The sequence below is a fragment of the Sander lucioperca genome, chromosome 5 (assembly GCF_008315115.2).
Source record: "Sander lucioperca isolate FBNREF2018 chromosome 5, SLUC_FBN_1.2, whole genome shotgun sequence".
Taxonomy (NCBI): domain Eukaryota; kingdom Metazoa; phylum Chordata; class Actinopteri; order Perciformes; family Percidae; genus Sander; species Sander lucioperca.
The window spans coordinates 15550898-15557336 of NC_050177.1; the positions used below are offsets into that span (position 1 = coordinate 15550898).

General features: G+C 35.6%; 1 long non-coding RNA gene across 1 annotated transcript; it reads left to right on the forward strand.

Annotated features, from left to right (window-relative positions):
- The first annotated feature begins 399 nt into the window (after positions 1 to 399).
- LOC116067477 lies at positions 400 to 1234 on the forward strand. Its single transcript, XR_004109224.2, has 3 exons — positions 400 to 559; positions 651 to 861; positions 1005 to 1234. It is a non-coding gene; the product is annotated as an uncharacterized LOC116067477 (long non-coding RNA).
- The last annotated feature ends 5205 nt before the right edge of the window (positions 1235 to 6439 follow it).

The following is a 6439-nucleotide window of genomic DNA, read 5'->3' on the forward strand; positions in this document are numbered from 1 at the left end:
AGAAGCTTTAGCAGCAGCAGCAGCAGCTTAACTGTCCATCAACAATGGACGAACAATGGACAGACAATCACTGTTGGACCACACAGGGACACTTTTACCTTCGTGCTAGCCAGTCATTCTTCCAAGCAGAGGATGAGATAACACCTGCCTGCCTTTGCTTCACCTTCTCTATAGTTCTAAAAACTGAAACAATGGACCACCACTGCCTGCTTTCCACCTGACAGCGCTTAAGAGTCTTCACAACCGAAGGTAATTATTCTAATTTCATATGTGCTTTCTATATTGCTTTAATTGTGTCTTTATTCCTGTATTCACTTTGTAATAATGCAGCAATTTTGCAACACCGTTGTTACAGCTAGCAGTACATTGTCATTTAAATGAACTTTTTCCTGCAGGTCTGCCTCTGCTGTGATCACTCCACTTCACACAGTGGAGACAATCAGGACTTTAAAGAAGGCTAAACATGACAATAAGCTGAACCTCATTCATCCTTCCTAAACTACTCTGTGTAAAATGGCACTGGACAGAAATGTTGTGTTGCCCTGCAGCAGTGTTCAAGGTATTAAATTATTGTGTATTATGTAACTTTTGAACATGTTTTTTGCATGGTCTGCAGTTTATTACAACAACTTTCTGTTTTCTCTTGTCAGGACCCGCTTCATTCTCCTACGTCCACAGCTTCGCATCCAATGCTGCGCACAGTTCAGTAAAGCCTAACTACTGTTGACGTTTGGCGAGTGATCAGGTGAACTGATGCGGGGAACCAAACTTACGCTGATCATTCATTAGTCAGTCATCACTGTCACAGAGACAGCTCCTCCTCAGTGCAGCATTATATTTCACCCTAACCAAGTTGTAAAGGTAACTGTTATTTGTATTAACTTAGTACAAGATCCCTTTTTGACCAGAGAACTAACAAAAACACTGATGGCATTACTGTTTGTGGTTGCTATTTGCATTAGGAATGCAAGGGATAATTTTTTTTTACTGTTTTTCAATCTAAGGCCTCTGCTCCTGCCATCTGCGGCCAGATACCTGGAAGCAGCAGTTCTACAGTCCCTGGATCATCAAAGGTCACAATGTTACAGCCCCTTACATCTTCACAATTACACTGTGCTCTGTTAAGAGTTTTGGTTTGTGCCAACAATGGACGGATTCAACAATTAGCAACTTACGCTACTGACCCATGGACACTGACTCTAAGACACCAATTTATTTTGGTACATTGATAATTTATATATATATTGTATAATTAGAACAGTGTATGCTTATTTTGTATTTCATCACAATTAATATATTTTATTTTATTAATTTATTTTACATGTCACCGTTCTTTTTCCTTCATTATCTGTTTTCTTGGAAGACACAACATATATATATATATATATATATATATATATATACAGAAGGAAAAGGAAAGGATGACATGGAATATATTTTACAAAAATTATAATTATTAGTGTGGGGTTTGAGCTGGTAGGCATGTTAAAGAATTTTCACATGTGTAAACTCGGCCTTGGGCTAATCTAAACCCTATTGAAAAGCTATGACAGTGTTTAAATTGAAGAATCAAAGCTGAACATTTTGTCTTCAGATTGCCCAAAATACATGACTTGGTTAAATAAGCATGGTCAAAAGAACTAGTCAAGAACTACTGTTCCTATGATTGTCACCTAACCAGAAGACAATCAAGTAACTCTAACCCTATGTTCCTTCAAAGTCAAGGATAACCCTGAATTATTTTAAAGGTTCAGTACACTGAGCTAAATGTCTGGATAACACATTTAAAATGAGTGTGTTGGTATGATTTTCAGTACAGATACTGCAGCTTGAGACATTATTTGGGTTTTTTAGCCTTCAGTCTAACAACCATGTAAAAAGCCTTTATTTGTAGGGTTGAACAACAATGTAAACCATTGAAACATACTGTACTGACCCATCTGGCTGCCTAAACAGTACGACACCAATAGTATTTAAGTTATTTTTATTATTTATCTCCACCTTATATGATTTATACATTGTATCCTTATTTTTCTGTTTCAGTACAATTCATATATTTTATTTTTATTTATTTTTCAAGTCACCTTTCTGTTTTCCCTCTTTTGTCCCTCCTCTTTTGGGATTTCAGTAAACTGAGCTAAATGTTGTGATAACGTTTAAAATGACAGCGATTGTCAGTACAGGGTGACTGCAGCTTGAACCAAAAATGGGATATTAGCCTCAGTCTAACCACCATGTAAAAAGCCTTTAATGGTAGGGCTTCGGCCGGCTGCACACTGGCTGCGTGGCGTGTCCGTTCCTATTTTGGCTCCTATGTTAACAGATTAGAGCTTTCACACTGTCTGTGTGACACGCACGACTCAGGCGCAGCGAAAACGCGTGCATGCTAGAAACAGAAAGTGTTTCCAGGCAAAATAGAATACGAAAAGATGTTTATATGTCATTTTGACACAAATACATTTAATAAATGACATTTTGATGTTTGAAAGTCTCTATGTTTTGACATAAATGCAGATATAAATGTAATTTAAAGAAATAATAAATAATTATCGATTTTCAAATTTTGTACCTGTCAATACAGAGCAAAATATTCTGTAGCCTATTTCGCCATCAATACTGCCGATGTTGTCTTTGCTGTAATCAGGTCGGTATATATTTATGTTTGTCATGAAATATACTACTGCTTGAGTGCAGTAAATCAATGGGAAACATACATGTATACAGACAAGACTAGCAGCTGTAGCGCTGTGTGTGTAAAGACATAGAAAACGCCACGCAGCCGCCACGCAACAGAAGCGGCACGCTCACGCCACGCAGCCAGTGTGTAGCTGGCCTAACAATATTGTAAACCAATGAAACATACATTATGGACCCATTTGATGTTATCACAATTGATATATTTAATTTTCAGTTAGTTTAGTTGATGGGACATAGGCCTACTGATGGGGACAATATACAGTGGTGTGAAAAAGTGTTTGTCCCCTTCCTGATTTGTTATTTTTTTGCATGTTTGTTACACCTAAATGTTTCAGATCGTCAAACAAATTTAATTATAATACAAAGATAACACAAGTAAACACAAAATACAGTTATTAAAGGTTTTTATTATTAAGGAAAAAATCCAAACCTACATGGCCCTGTGTGAAAAAGTGTTTGCCCCCCCGCGCTGTTAAAACATAACTTCCCAGGAGTGGCCGGCCGACCAAATTTACCCCAAAAGTGCAGTGACGACTCATCCAAGAGGTCACAAAAGACCTCACAACAACATCCAAACTGCAGGCCTCACTTGCCTCTGTTAAGGTCAGTGTTCATGACTCCACCATAACAAAGAGACCTGCATGCATGTGAGAGTTCAGGGACGAAAACCACTGCTGAGCAAAAAGAACATTAAGGCTCGTCTCATTTTTGCCAGAAAACATCTTGATCATCCCCAAGACTTTTGGGAAAATACTCTGTGGACTGACGAGACAACCACATTTCAGAAAGAGAACATAATAACAACAGTAATGTGATGGTCTGGGCCTGTTTTGCTGCTTCAGGACCTGGAAGACTTGCTGCGATAAATGGAACCATGAATTCTGCTGTCTACCAAATAATCCTGAAGGACAATGTCCGGCCATATGTTCTTGACCTCAAGCTGAAGCGAACTTGGGTTCTGCAACAGGACAATGATCCAAAGCACATCAACAAGTCCACCTCTGAATAGCTAAAGAAAAACAAAACATAGACTTTGGAGTGGCCTAGTCAAAGTCCTGACCTGAATCATATTGTGATGCTGTGGCATGACCTTAAAAGTCAGTTCATGCTCGAAAACCCTTCAATGTGGCTGAATGACAACAATTCTGCAAAGATGAGTGGGCCAAAATGCCTCCACAGCACTGTAAAAGACTCAATGCAAGGTATTGCAAACGCCTGATTGCAGTTGTTGCTGCTAAGGCTGGCCCAAACAGTTATTAGACTTAGGGCGCAATCACTTTTTCACACAGGGCCATGTAGGTTTGGATTTTGTTTTCCCTTAATAATAACAACCTTCATTTAAAAACTGCATTTTGTGTTTACTTGTGTTAACTTTGACTAATATTTAAATTTGTTTGATGATCTGAAACATTTAAGTGTGACAAACATGCAAAAAAATACGAAATCAGGAAGGGGGCATCCTTGGGCCCTGCCTTAAAGAACTAGTAGAAAAACAATTACTGTTTAGGCACTATGGATTTTGGTTTTGCAAGAATTGCTGTATTGTATTTTTCTATGTTCTATTTATTTATTTAAAAAACAAAAAAACTATATTCTAAACCATTGCAACATACAGTATTAACCCATTGGGCTCACTGGCTGCCTTTCTGTCAACAGTATGACAACAATTTTATTTTATTTATTTATTTTCATGCCTCAGTTTTTTTTTAATCACAATTAATATTGTTTATTTATTTTCATATCAAACTTTCCTTTCCCTCATGATCTGTTTTCTAACAGATACATGACAGATGTAGAAGTAGTAGAAAACAATTACTGTTTAGGGATATGGATTTTGGTGTTGCAAGTAACCAATTTGTTATTAATACATATTTCACAGTGTTTTTTCTCAGCTACCATCTTTACCATGTTTTCCTGACTCGGGACTACAGGTGAAAATTAGCATTTATGCTATAACCTGGCTCATTTACAGTCTGTACAGAAATGTTAGATTGTTCATTAATGTGCACTGTCCCGGATAAATAAATACATAAATTACTGACTGTTAGAGGGAATTTGCAAGTTTTTTTCTTTGGTACTTTGTTTTTGGAAACTGTTTTTGGAAACAGTAAGTTTCTTTCTGGTTGGCCAATGTGTCCCCATGGTGTTGGATCTTTTTTACATTTCTAATTTTCTTTTAAATTCATTTTAGCTCATTTTAATGATGTTCAATTAATTAAAATATAACTTAGGTCATTCTAAATTCAATTCAATAGTCATCCCTACACACTTAAACATGCATAGACACACATTTTTGACATTGCCGGTATGATGGTCCTACCATGCTGCTGTATATATGTGCATACTGAAAATATTAAGAACTCTATATTCTTATTTTGTATGTATTGATATGTATTTACAATATGTTTTTTAACAATCATATATCTTTTGCTGTAATGCTGCTTACCCAACTATTTTCTTTTTTTAAATGTGATTAATATTTCTGTATGAACATCGTATCACGCTTGTTTTTATTTGTACTGTTGATATGACCGCATTTGGAAGATACTAATTATGTTGTTAATTACTACAATATTTTTTACTCAAAACAGTAATATAATTGAATAAAATTAAAATATATTTGTAACCAGGTCACCTATCTGCACCTTACTTGTTCAGTGAGACCAATGATCTGTTTCACGATATCTTACAAAGATCCACACACCATTTCATTACCTTACCATTTTCCAGATCATGCCATTGTTTTCATGTATATGTCAGGACTGTTGTTTATTGTAAAGCAGAACATAGTGTTTGATGGCCAAACTCCAACATTATTACTCAATATAAAAATTACTATAAACACCTCAGACTAACATTGTTTCAGTAAACTTCAGATCACATATAAACTAACAATCCATATTTAGGCAATGTCGATGCCTTAATATCATCGTATACTATGTGTTTTGAACATGCTTGTCATTAATGTATTTCATTATTCGTTTTCAATGCAAAGTTGTTCAGCCCGCTTTCTTTTCAGGCAATATATTTCACATCTCATCTCAGCTAGATTGATGCTTTTTCGTTCTATGCAGTGTATATGTCTGATAATAATACAAAGTATTTCTTCTTTCAGCCTTTTCAGGAAATTCATTTCAACTTTCATCTTTGACAGTATTACAGTTCAGCTTCCAGCTTTTCTAACAATGTATTTTAGCTCTTCACTTGACAATTTTCCAGATTTTTCAGCAGTGCAGTGCAATGCATTTGAGCTTTAAGAGTTGTCATACTATTTGTTTCATATTTCTGCATTTGTAAGTCATTATCAGTTAGAAAATCTACTCAAACCTTACAATGTTCTACATCTTTTGTCATTATTCAACTTTTAAAGCCAACAGTTCAGTTTAGCATAAGCTTTTAACTTTTTAATGAAATTCATACTTATTAAACCGATTTCCACTTTTTCAACTATTCTCACTTCTTCAACTTCTTCTTATAGATTTAAGCTATTCATCCAGTTTAGCTTTAGCTATTCAGCATTCCCACGCATTTTCCGCAGGAAATGCATTTTCTAGTTTTTTATATCTTATTCCGTACGTTTTTTGGCTCTCCGTAACTTCTGCATACGTTCAGCTATTAAAACCATTCAACTTTTAAAATGTTCAGCTCTTTCAGCTAATGATGGGACTTCTTCAACTTTTTTTCTACTATTTATACTTTTTAAAATATTAAGCTTTTTATGACTTTTTTTAACATTGAAGTC